We start from the raw sequence: 13168 nt of genomic DNA, 5'->3' as shown, positions 1-13168 counted from the left end.
TAAGGAACCCACACCAAAACTACTCAAACCGATCAATGAACTCAGCAAAGTAGCAGGATATAAGATTAACATTTGGAAATCAGTTGCATTTCTATATACTAACAATGAAATATTAGAAAAGGAATATAAAAGTACAATACCTTTTAAAATTGCACCCCAAAAAATTAAATACCTGGGAATAAACCTGACCAAGGAGGTGAAAGACATATGCTGAGAACTATAAAACATTAATCAAGGAAATTAAAGTGGATTCAAACAAATGGAAAGATATTCCATGCTCCTGGGTTGGAAAAAATAATATTGTAAAAAGGCCATATTACCCAAAGCAATCTACAGATTCAGTGTGATCCCTATCAAATTATCCATGACATTTTTCACAGAACTAGAACAAACAATCCAAAAATTTATATGGAACCATAAAAAGACCAGAATTGCCAAAGCAATCCTAAGGAACAAAACCCAAGCAGGAGGCATAACTCTCCCAGACTTTCAGGCACTATTACAAGGCCGCAATGATCAAGACAGTGTCATACTGGTACCAAGACAGACATACAGACCAATGGAGCAGAATAGAGAACTCAGAAATAAATCCAGACACCTACAGTCAATTAATCTTTGAGAAAAGAGGCAAGAACATACAATGGGAAAAAGACAGTGTTTTCAGCAAGTGGTGCTGGGAAAACTGAACAGCTGCATGTAAATCAATGAAACTGGAACCTCACACCATACACAAAAATAAACTCAAAATGGCTTAAAGACTTAAACATAAGACAAGACACCATCAAATTTGTGGAAGAGAACATCGGCAAAACATTCTCTGACATCAACTGTACAAATGTTTTCTTAGATCACTCTCCCAAGACAACAGAAATAAAAGCAAAAATAAACCAATGGGACCTAATCAAACTGACAAGCTTTTGCAGCAAAGGAAACCTTAAAAAAAAACAAAACCCAAAAAGACAACCTACAGAATGGGAGAAAATAGTTTCAAACAATGCAACAGACAAGGGTTTAATCTCTAAAATATATAAACAACTTATAACTCAAAATATAGTTATATGTCTACATATGGTATTTGTTAAAGTTAGGATGGAGATAATTTTAAGGGATTTCATTTTGTGAAGATAACACTGTAAAGCTCTATTGGTCTATTTATCATACTTTTTTCTAGGACATTAGAGTATTTATCAATGAATCAATGTGGAAGAAAGCATCTTTTGTGAAATGAAAATATTAATGGAGAAAGAGGAAAACATGCACATGAAACAACCTGGATAAACCAATGCCAGATGTGAGATGCACATGCCCATGCCTCTGACCTCACTTTTCTCCTTGCCTTGGTTGTCTTAATTCTCAAACTTTTCTTTCTGGCTCAACTATACTTTAATTTAAAAAAAAAAAAAATCTTGGAGTTCCCATCGTGGCGGAGTGGTTAACGAATCCAACTAGGAACCATGAGGTTGCAGGTTCCATCATCCATGGCCTTGCTCAGTGGATTTAGGATCTGGCGTTGCCGTGAGCTGCGGTGAAGGTTGCAGACGCAGCTCGGATCCTGCGTTGCTGTTGCTATGGTTCTGGCGTAGGCTGGTGGCTACAGCTCCGATTGGACTCCTAGCCTGGGAACCTCCATATGCCGTGAGAGCAGCCCAAGAAATGGCAAAAAGACAAAAAAATAAATAAATAAATAAATAAAAACTCAAACTTTTTGGTGTTGGAACTCTTTACATCCTTTCAATTTTGTGTTTTGTTTTTGTGGATCATACCTATAAATATCTGCCATATTAGAAACTAAAACTTAGAAATGTTTAAAATACTAATTTTAAAATAACAATAATAAAACCATTACATGCTAATAAAAACATTGTATAAAAAATAAGTATAATTTTTAAAAGGAATGAGTGACATTGTTTTGTACTTTTTCAAATTCCTCCAATATCTTGCTTTAAGAAAACAGATTCTAATATCTGCTTCTGCATTCATTTTGATAAATTTCTTCGCTTGAAATATATGAAAAAATTGGCATAACAGAGAGATGTAGTTGAAAAAACGAGTATTTTTTAATAGCCTTCTCAAGTTATTATAGACATTTGAACTTGATATAATACCCAAACTCAACAAGTGGTAGTTTCTTAAAACCACATGAGGCCACTAATATTCTAACAACCAAAACCAAATAAAGCACAACAAAAAGGAAATTACAAACCTCTCCTGAAATTAAAAGCAAAAATATTTACACAATGTTAGCAAACTGAATACAACAATGAGTGTGTTTATATAAGTGTGTGTTTGTATTTGCGTATGTATATGTGTCGTATGCATGATCAAACAGGATTTATTCCATGTATTCAAGGCTTGTTCAATATTCAAAAATAATCAATGCAGTCTACCATATCAACAGGCTAAGGGAAAATCATATGTCCATAACAACTGATGCAGAAAAAGCATCTGATATAATTTGATATCCTTTCATGATTAAAAAAAAAAAGTTCAGTACACTAGGAACAGAGGATAAACCTCTTCAACCTAATAAAAATCATCCACACACACACACACGCAAAAAAAAACCCTACGGGTAACAACACACTTAATAGTATAATTTTCCTCTAATATTGAGAAGAATGCAAGGATGTCCACTCTCACCATTCTAGAAATTCCAGTCACTGAAATAAGAAAAATTAAAAGAATACAGATTGAAAAGAAATAAAAGTGTTTCAGTTTGCAAATGACATAATTTTCTATATTTAAAAAGAAAATAACAAAGGATCTATAGTCCTAGATCCAAAATATGAGTTCAGTAAGGTTTCCGGATTCAAAACCAACACAAAAATCAACTGTATTTCTAGATATTGACAGCAATGAAACGGAAACAACAATTTTTTTTTTTTGTCTTTTTGCTATTTCTTGGGCCGCTCCCGTGGCATATGGAGGTTCCCAGGCTAGGGGTCCAATTGGAGCTGTATCCACCGGCCCAGGCCAGAGCCACAGCAACGTGGGATTCGAGCCGCGTCTGCGACCTACACCACAGCTCAAGGCAACGCCGGATCGTTAACCCACTGCGCAAGGTCAGGGACCGAACCCGCAACGTCATGGTTCCTAGTCGGATTCGTTAACCACTGCGCCACGACGGAAACTCCGGAAACAACAGTTTTAAATGCAGTATCATTTATAGTTGCTCCAAAGAAAATGAAATACTCAGGATGTCATAATTTTAATTACACAATTTTGTTAGTTATTCTATGACACTCTGATAAAAGAAATCAGACCTAAATAACTGTAGACACAAACCCTGTTCACAGAATGGAAGAATCACTACAATAAAGAAAACTCCCTAAATTGATGTACAGGTTTAACATAATTCTTATTAACACATTAGTTAAATTATAGCAACAAAATTCTACATTGTATAGATTTAAAAATGGATCTTCCAAAAAGAAAAAGTTAATCAAAATTAAGTTTAATTTGTTAATTACACCAGGTATTATAATTGCATAATATCAAAAACAGTCTTTTAGATGTCAAAGAATAAAGAGGAAAAGAATTAACAAATAGCAACTTGAGATAATTCTATCAATACATTTTTAAACTGCTAAAAGTAATCAATGCTACATAGGCAACAAAAGGAAAACTAGACAAATGGGACTACATTACACAAAATTTTTGTGTACATCAAAGAACACAATCAATAGAGTGAAAAGGCAAGGAAGGGAGTAGGAGAAAATCATTTACCTGATAAGAGGTTAATATCCAGAATACATAAAGAACTCCAACAACTTAACATTAAAAAAATCAAATAGCCAGATTTAAAAATGAGCAAAGGACTTAAATAGACATTTCTCCAAAGATTGTATACAGTCAACAGGTACATGAAAAGATGCTCAACATCACTAATCATCAGGGAAATACAAACAAAACCACAATGAGATAGTACCTCACATCCATTAAGATGGCTACTATAAATAAATACACAAATAAGTGTTGGTAAGGGAGTGGAAAAATTGCAACTGTTGCACACTCTTGATGGGATGATACAGTGATGCAATCACTATGGAAAATAGTATGGGGATTCCCCCAAAAAAATAAAAATAGAACTACTATAGAAACCAGTAATCCCATTTCTGGGTATATATCCAAAAGAATTGAAAGCAGAGTCTTGGAAAAATATTTGCACACCTAGGTTCACAATGGCACTATTCTCAACAGCAAAGATGTGGAACCCAAATGTACATCAACAAAGAATGAATTACAAAGAAACATGGGTGCAACTAGAGAGTATCATACTAAGTGAAGTAAGTCAGAAAGAGAAAGTCAGATACCATATTGTATCATTTATATGATCTAAAATACAGCACAAATTAACCTATCTACAAAACAGAAAAAAAAAACTCACAGTCACAGAGAACAGACTTGCGATTGCAAAGGGAGAGTGAGGAGGAAGTGGGATGGTCTGGGAGTTTGGTGTTAGTAGATGCAAACTACCACATTTAGAATGGATAAGCAATGAGGTCCTACTGTATATAGCACAGGGAACTATATCCAATCTCCTAGGATAGACCATGATGGAAGATAATATATGAAAAAAGAATGTATATATATGTATATGTATGACTGGGTCACTTTGCTGTAGAGCAGAAATTGGCACAACGCTGTAAATTTTTTCCAATAAATGAATGGATAAACAAAATGTGGTATGTACAATGCAATATTATTTGATTTTAAAAAGGAAGGACATCCTGTCATATATGACAACATGGATAAAATTTTAAGACATTATGTTAAGTGAAATAAGCCAGTCACAAAAAGACAAATAATGCATGATTCAATTTATAGTGAGATATATAAACTAGTAAAATTCATAGAAACAGAAAGTAGAACAGTGGTTAGTTACCAGAGGCTTAGGAGAGGAGGAAGGGGGAGTTGCTGTTTAATGGGTATAAAATTTCAGATTTTCAAGATGAGACAATTCTGGAGATCTATTTCTCAACAAATGTGAATATATTTAACACTACTGAACTATACACTTACAATGGTTAATATGGTGAATTTTATATGATGTGTTTTTATCACAATAAAAAATTATATAAAAAGTGCAAAATATTTATTGGAAGCTAAAGTAGCATTTGTGTAATGCCTACAAAATGTCGGAAATCATCCATGCATAAATCATAGTATTTTTATCTTACTCTAGACTTTTTTCTTCCAGAAAACATGATAATCACTTCCATATTACCATAACATATATAATTTTATCAAGAAGAGAAAAATCTGGGAGTTACCATAGGTAATTTTACTTGGAGATCTAGATATCTATATTCATAGATATTGCTAAGTGTAGCTGTTTAATTTTGTTCCCAGTAGAAGATAAACTTTAGGACCTTCACTCATCCTATTGTTATTATTCTGATTCCTTATGAATTCAAAAACAAAATTCACAGATACACTTTCAAGCACATTTTGGAAGCAAATATGTCATACTATAGCTAATGAAAAACACTTACCTTTTAACTACTTAGTCAAGGATGAAAATAGCATTCGACAGATATTAAATATCCAAGATACATTTTTAAAAGCTTAAATGCCTCCTATTCAGAAATGACAACCTCCTAACACATGTAGCAGCAAACTTTTCTTTCTGCCAGAAATGCTCATTTGGCACTGATTTTTGACAAGTGAAAAAGCTTTTCCACACACATACAGTTCACTTGATTTTAAGACGCACTGATCCCTCCTTTTAAAACTTTCCTTAATATTAAGATTCTGTTTTCCTTTAATTTTTGCAGCAAGTTCTAGAAATAACTTGTTTCAATTTTCCAAAAATAGTGGATTTGAAATATGTCTCTGTTAACTAAGGATAAAGCTGATATGGACTGAAAGTAGACATCAAAGATGAGGAAAAAAATATTCAATGGATTTGACAGCTATAGACTAATTTCTAATCCTACCTTGATTTTGCATGCAGTTTGCCTGATTTTTTCTCTCTCTGTAGCTTGAATTTTCACATCTTTAAAATTAAGGAAATAATATCTACATATCTTTAGGATTTTAGATTGAGATATGCTAAGTAATTAAATACTATCATCTTGGATGATCAAACCTACAGCTAAATGAAAATGTCTCCATCTGGTTTGATGTGAAGTAATCTGATTGTAGAAAGTGTTCATTTTCGATCTTTCCTCTCCATAGAGTAACTGGCCCATATTTGTTGGCTAACCACAGACCGACTGATTCTAAATATAAACTGAGATGTGTGCTAAAATTATTGTCCTGCTTTTTCAGCAATCACTATGAATGTCACACATGGTTAAAGATTTTATTTATTAAGTACCTTGAAAAAATATATTTTAAACAATAGCAATGAAGAAAATGACACATGAAAATTTTCCCATTAAATGCAATGATTTCAATTAAATCCACAGTTGCTAACTTTTCCTACCAATACTCCGCATGTGTACCATTCATATCACAAAGCCAGTAAAACCTCATAATAGAACCACATCAATTAGATTTGCCACAAATTTTAAGCAGGCTCTCTTCTCTTACAAAAGGTAGATATACTACCTTAAATGAAAGGTATACCTAAGCGGTCCTAAAATTCTGATCCAGCAAAGAACATTGAAATAATCTTGAAGCTGCTACCCAGATTATTGCTAATCCATCTGCCAAATCTACAAATGCTTAACTCACTTTAAAAAGTCACTTTCACTTCAAATAAGCTCATGGAGGAGGGAAGATAATTTTTAAGAGAGATGGGAAGGTTCAAAATAATCTTTTGTCAAACATAATGTTCCATTTCACATGGCTAAGCAGAAGAACAAAAAGAACACAGAAGTTTGAAAGCTCGGATGCCACAGTACAATTTAGAAAAACCCAAGCAATGTGGATGGTTCAGCATATGCCCAGTGGACCAAGAATATCATCACTTTCAAAAGGAAGGTGTTCTCAGTCAGCCCCAGAGGAAACCCAGTGGCCACCCGACCACCTAACTCTAAACCTTCAAGGAAGTCAAAGGAACACAGGCCAACTAGTTGCTTGCAAGGAAAAACTGAAAGAAAAAAGAGGGAAATGTATTGCATTAGCAGATAGATGTCAAATGGGAACTAAGGAAAATAGGGTAGTGGAGAATAAATAGGCAATTCTATTTTTTTTCAATTTTTTATTATAGTTGATTTACAATGCTGTCAATTTCTGCTGTACAGCAAAGTGTATATATATACATATATACACACACATATACACATATATATGTATATATACATTCTTTTTTTCACATTATCCTTTATCATGTTTCATCACAAGTAATCAGATAGGGTTCCTTGGGCTCTACAGCAGAATCTCATTGCTTATCTGTAAGGGCAATAGTTTGCATCTACTAACCCCAAACTCCCAGTCCCTCCCACCCTCTCCCCTATTTAAATTTACGTTTTCAGCTTCAACTTAACCCTGGGGAAACAGTGACTAGGCCCAGATGAACTTTGACAAATAATGCCTGGTAGGAATGGAAATAAACTTACCACCTTCTAAGAGCTAAAGCAAACTATTTTAAATAACAGATCCCAATTAAGCACAGAAAAATTCTGCCCAAAATACTCTGCCTACCTCAATGTCTAATTTCCACCAGAAACCATCCCATCAGGACCTGAATAGGTGGGGCCTATTTTGGGGTTAGTAAAGTGACCTCCATTTTCCTGCCTCCTTTCAGATCTTCCCAAACTGATGGCACATTCCAAGTATCTGGCTCTCTGCTCCCCACCTGTGCCCTCGAGGCACATTCCTATCCCTACCTACCCTTCTACTGGTCCTCTGAGACGCTTAATGGCTTCCCTGGCTCAGTGGCTTCCTGGTCTCAAGTTCCAAGGAGAGGGCGGGGAACCCAGAGGAAACCCAGGGGAGCACCTAGGGAAGCAAGTCAGAGGCCTGGCCAAGGTACCCATCCAAAGAGTTGGTGACACGTGTCCCTACAAATGGTGAGACGCTGAGGCACAGTCTCTCTCCTCCAGGAGGGGAATTTCCTCTGGTCCTCTGGCCCAAGGGTACTGGGAATGAGAGGAGGGGAGCATCTGAATTCGGGGAGGGAATGTTGGGACTGTCAGGCACCTCCTAGTGGCTGCTGTTCTCAAAGGCCATCTTGGGCAATGTTGATGGGGGAGGAGGCAGGAGTCCTTCAATGTCCACCACACACTCTTGTACCTTGTGACCAGGGCTTCTACTAAGAATGAAAGCAGGTCTGGAATCCCTGCCCTCACCTATGTGGCTTCTCCAAATTAGCAGGCCAGAGTGAGCTCACAGACGTTGCACTGCCAGGATACTGAAGCTGGAGACCTGGGAGCCTGATATAGGATAGTGGAAGAAGCTGAAGTTTGAAAGACAGAGATACTGCGTGGAGGATGGAGGTGAATTCCTGAGGAAAGGGCAAGAACCCCAATTACCTGCCTTTCTCCCAGTACCCACGAGTTAACTAATCTTTCTAATCAAAAGACAAGTTTGCCTGAAATAGTATCTGAGGAGCCACAGACAGGAATGAGTGTTATTATTACTAATATGCAAATGTCCTTACTTAATATGTAAATACCCTATGCTTAATATGCAAATGCTCCAAAAAGAACATACAGAATCCAGGAGAGTTTTAAAACTTGCATAAAATTTAGTCAAACTAAGCATTACAAAAAAAAAATGTGAGTTCCCATTGCGGCTCAGTGTGTTAAGAACACAACATAGTGCCCATGAGGATGCAGGTCTGATCCCTGGCCTTGCTCAGTGGGTTAAGAACCTGGTGTTGCCCAAAGCTGCAGTGTAGGTTGCAGAAGCAGCTTGGATCCCATGTTGCTGTTGCTGTGGCTGTGGTGTAGGCCAGCAGTTGCAGCTCCAATTTGACCCCTAGCCTGGGAACTTCCATACGAAGCAGGTGCAAACATAAAAAACAAAACAAAACAAAAAAAACTGCGTAGCGATGGATGTTAACTAGACATAACTGTGGTGATCACTTTGCAATACATACAAATACTGAATCATTATGTTATATACCCAAAACTAATGTTTTATGTCAATTATATCTCAATTTAAAAAAAAATCAAACTAAGAACTTGCATCTTTTAACCCATAAATTTTATTTCTGAGACTCTATCCTAAGGACCTAATTTCTAAAATACAGAAAAGAGCTTATGAACAAAGATGTCCATCACAGAATTATTTATTTTCATCAAAAGCACAGAGAAAATGAGGAATAATTAGGAATATATGGTACATTTACCTCATGAAAATTATGTAGGCATTTTAAATGTTCACTGTCCAATTGTAATTAAGTGGAAATTAAAGTTATAAAATTTAAAGTAAAAAAATACATAGCACAATTAAAACCATGCACAGGAAAAAATAGAGTAGAAGGAAACACATCAATATATTAGTAGTGGTTGTCTTTAGTTGGTAATATTACGGAGAATTTTTTCTTTTTATATTTTTAGTTTTCAAACTGTAATACTATAACGGAAAGGGGGAAACTTTTTAAAAGGCAAACTTCCCTGTAAGAGGAAAAATCTTACTTGCATAGAAAACTTTCTGGATTTAGTACCCAGAAATCTTACTTGCATAGAAAACTTTCTGGGATATAAGTACCCAGGGGAAAAAAAAAAAAAAAAAAAAAAATTCTGGAAGAGCACTTGGAGCAAGGAATTTAGAGAATGTGAACAAGACCAGCCAAAGAGAAAGTTGGCTTGCTTAGTGACCTACACCAGTTCCCTGTGATTACCCAATAAGGAGCAGGTTTTCTTGCCTAATATGCAAGCTTCTTATTAATCTGTCACCATGTATCCAAAAAGAATAGTAGCAATTTTCAACTGAACCTCTTCATCTGGCTTTCTCTTCACCTATGGAAAGCCTTCCCATTGCTCAGAGAGTGATTTATTCCCTTCCATCCATAAAGACTTTCCTGATTCTCATATGACCCTAGCAGTTACTATTTCTCCTTCTTCTTAAGGTTCTATACTGCATTTAAGTCGGTACTACCTTTTTCTGGTATTAAGCCAGTTCTAACTATTTGGTTAATTACTTATATGTAAGTAAATATCTCCCCCGCTAGACTTTTCTTGAAATCAAGAAATTGGATAGCAGTCATTTGATAAATACACAGAGAGAGAGAGAGGAGGGAGAAAATATAGTTCTAAAGCCAGGTTGGCATTATATTCATTACATCATACAGTTATGTTATCTAAATAATGTGTGTTGCAACTGTTTTAAAATATTCCTGCTGACCCTCCATCACTAGGACATGCATTTTCCTTTACTTTAATAGCAGTGGATTATATTTTTGCTTATTCATTTATACTATTTCTGCTGTCCTCGCAAGATGCTTCACTGAGGATATGTTCTATAGCCATATAAAGAACAAAAAGAAATGACTTCCCAGAAATCAAACTTAAAGACTCATCTCAAGACCCTACTTATCTTACTAGTCTTGTCTGAACAACAAATGTAAATCTATGCCTCAATTTCATGACTTTATCAATATCCTCATTAACTTAAAAAAAGAATACTCCAGTGCAAATGGTTCAATACTTTAGGAATGATGTACTAAGATGACTATGTCTCTATCTGCCATCCTACACTATTCCAGTACTTGGAGATAATGAGCATTCGTACTATAGCAACATGCCTCCTGAGACATCAACAAGAATTGCACGTCTTAAGAGAAATACATAAATCATAAATGAAAGCAAATCAAATGGCCCAGCAAAAATAATAGCAGCCATTATTTTTGCAAAAAGAGCATACAAGGTCAATACAATTGTTGACTCTGAAGGGCAGGGCAAAAACAAATCAATACAGTTTCCCACTCTACAGAACTATACTTTGCTGACTCTGAAGGACAGGGCAAAAACAAATCAATATGGTTTCCCACTATACAGAACTATACTTTGCTTCAACACACATATTTTAAGAGCCAGTGCTTGTCCAGATTCAACCACCTGCTGAACCTCCTCTGTATTTCATTTCCTTCATTTGCAAAATGGAGTTATTATCTGTTATGCCAAATCACAGAGTTGTAATGAATCACAGAATACTATCAGCCTGGGTTTATCTGTCAGCCTAACATGGGATGACACACCCTACAAAAGCAGTTCAGTCACACACACCCCATGAACTAAGCAACTGTTCTTGCTACAAATGTTTCTTTAAAGTTAAAATTTTCCATATTTCCTTTATTTTCCTAAAAGAGTTCTCGAACACTTGAACACCTACCATGTATTCACTGCCAAAAATGTGCTGAACATCTCCTGTTATGATCTAGCTCTCCTATGCAGTGTTGTCCAGATATTATTTTTTGGCATATGCTTTCTAAGAAAATGGGTGGGTTTTTTTTTTTTTTCACCTAATTCAAAGAATGCTCCTACATTTTTACTAAAAGAACAATAATTCCACACACAGGAAGTTTACAGGTTGTTGGTGTTGTTTGAGATTACTTCGATGAAAATTAATTTATGTTTAATTTGCAATGGAACATATATATTTCGGCACACTTGGACACAGAACTCCTTTAATACAGTGGAAGGTCCATGGGCTTTGGGGTCAAGGAGACATATCCAAATTCTGGTTGTGTGACCTTGAGCCAATAATTGAACTTGGAGCTCTTCACTTTCCACATTGGGTTCTGAGTCGTTATCATGATTTAATAAACAACAGCTAGAAAAGCGAAGTGTCTAGGCTCTGAAAGTGTTATTTCCTATCTCCCTTACAGCTTTTCCTACTATGCCAAGACCAATCAAACCCACACTGAATACAGGACAACTTGGATACAGCACCTTCCTCACACGTTAACAGAGGAATGCAATGCAATATAAAATTGAATGGATGATGACACGAATTAGGCATCCAAGAAGTAACGAAACTGACAGGTACAGAAAAGGGCCCTACACTTCACTCGCATGTGCGAAAAAGACACTAATCTGACACACTGAAAATTGCATGGCACAGTCACGGGAGGTTTGTACCGTGGGAAAGGACGGAATCGAAGAACTCGCCAGCAGGGAGCCTCCAGGCTCAGGCCACACCCGACCCCACCCGCCAGGGTCTTTCCTCTGGAACCTAGAAGCTGAGGTGAGAGCCCCGCAACTGACCTCGGCCCCCACCACCACCCTTCTCCTTCTGCCCGAATCTCTCAGGGCACGAATGGTGCTGAATCATTAGCACCAACAACAGCAGCTCCCCGTTCTGCTGCTCCCGCGGCGGCCAGTGTTCCCAGAGCAGTGACCAACCGTCCGGGCGGGTGCCCAGACCTCGGAGGCGTGGGGACAAGAAAGGGGGAATCGGGGAGGATTGGGGCAGCAGGTACTCACCGGGCTGCAGAGAGCCCAGCCCAGCCCGGGTCCTCGCCTCCTGGCTGCGGGGGGTCCCTCCGCCGCTCCCTCGCACCTCGGCTTCCCGCGGCAACCGCCCCGGGGCCGGCCCCCTGCTCTGGGAGGTCCGGTGCTGCCCTCCGCCCGCCCACCGCCCGCGGCAGCCACAGCTTGGGGCGCCGGCGCTCGACCCAGAGCAGCTGGAGCAGCTGGCGCTGCCCAAGGGGGTGGCGGCTACTGACGGGCCAGACCATTCGCGGGAGGCGACCGGGGGTGCGCGACGTGCGCCGCGGAGCAGGAGCGAGGGCGCTGGGCAGGCGGCGGTTGGGAGGAACCTAGGACCAGGAAGGCTCCTCCGCGCCCCTCCCGCTCCTGTAGAGCTGCGGGCGGGAGAAACCAACCGAGCGCGGCTGCTTTTCCCGGCGGGTGACAGGAGACAGCGCTTTAGCTTTTCCGGGCCCCCCTCCCCGTCGGCTTTGGTCCCGCTCAGGGCTCCTTTAGAACCCGGCAAACAGAGGACCTAGCAACGCCGGCGCCTGGGCGGTGTCCCCTCCTGAGCAGATGCGAAGGGGCGCTGGCAGGAGCCCTGCCTCCGTGCCTCCTCCTGCTCCAGCCCCGGGTCCCAGTACTGCTGCAGAGCTCACCACGGACGTCTAACCACTGCAGCGCTTGAAGGGACTCTTCACATCTTTTACACAAGCATCTCTGTGGAGCAAAGAATAAGAGGGCATTTATCCAAGGCCAACTTGAAAGTTGGAAAATAAAATCAAGTGGGGCCCCATCCTGTAGGTGCTTTGTTGATACAGGCAAGTGAGGGACAGTTTGGAGTTAGAGTCGCTGCTCCA

General features: G+C 38.5%; 1 protein-coding gene across 8 annotated transcripts in view; it reads right to left on the bottom strand.

Annotated features, from left to right (window-relative positions):
• The window catches only part of TTLL7 (tubulin tyrosine ligase like 7), a 160146-nt gene extending 147604 nt beyond the window's left edge, over positions 1-12542 (bottom strand). For 6 of the 8 annotated variants that reach the window (XR_002345115.1, XR_002345116.1, XR_002345117.1 and 3 more), the window contains exon 1: positions 12324-12516. The gene's annotated coding sequence lies outside the window, so the exon portion shown is untranslated. Of the gene's footprint in view, positions 1-12323 lie in introns of all 8 variants that reach the window. The other 2 variants (XM_021096373.1, XM_021096371.1) reach the window with 2 other exon arrangements.

Source organism: Sus scrofa, chromosome 6 (genome assembly GCF_000003025.6).
Source record: "Sus scrofa isolate TJ Tabasco breed Duroc chromosome 6, Sscrofa11.1, whole genome shotgun sequence".
Classification (NCBI taxonomy): Eukaryota; Metazoa; Chordata; class Mammalia; order Artiodactyla; family Suidae; genus Sus; species Sus scrofa.
The sequence above is the reverse complement of the archived record's forward strand: the minus strand, read 5'-3'. Positions and strand labels throughout refer to the sequence as shown.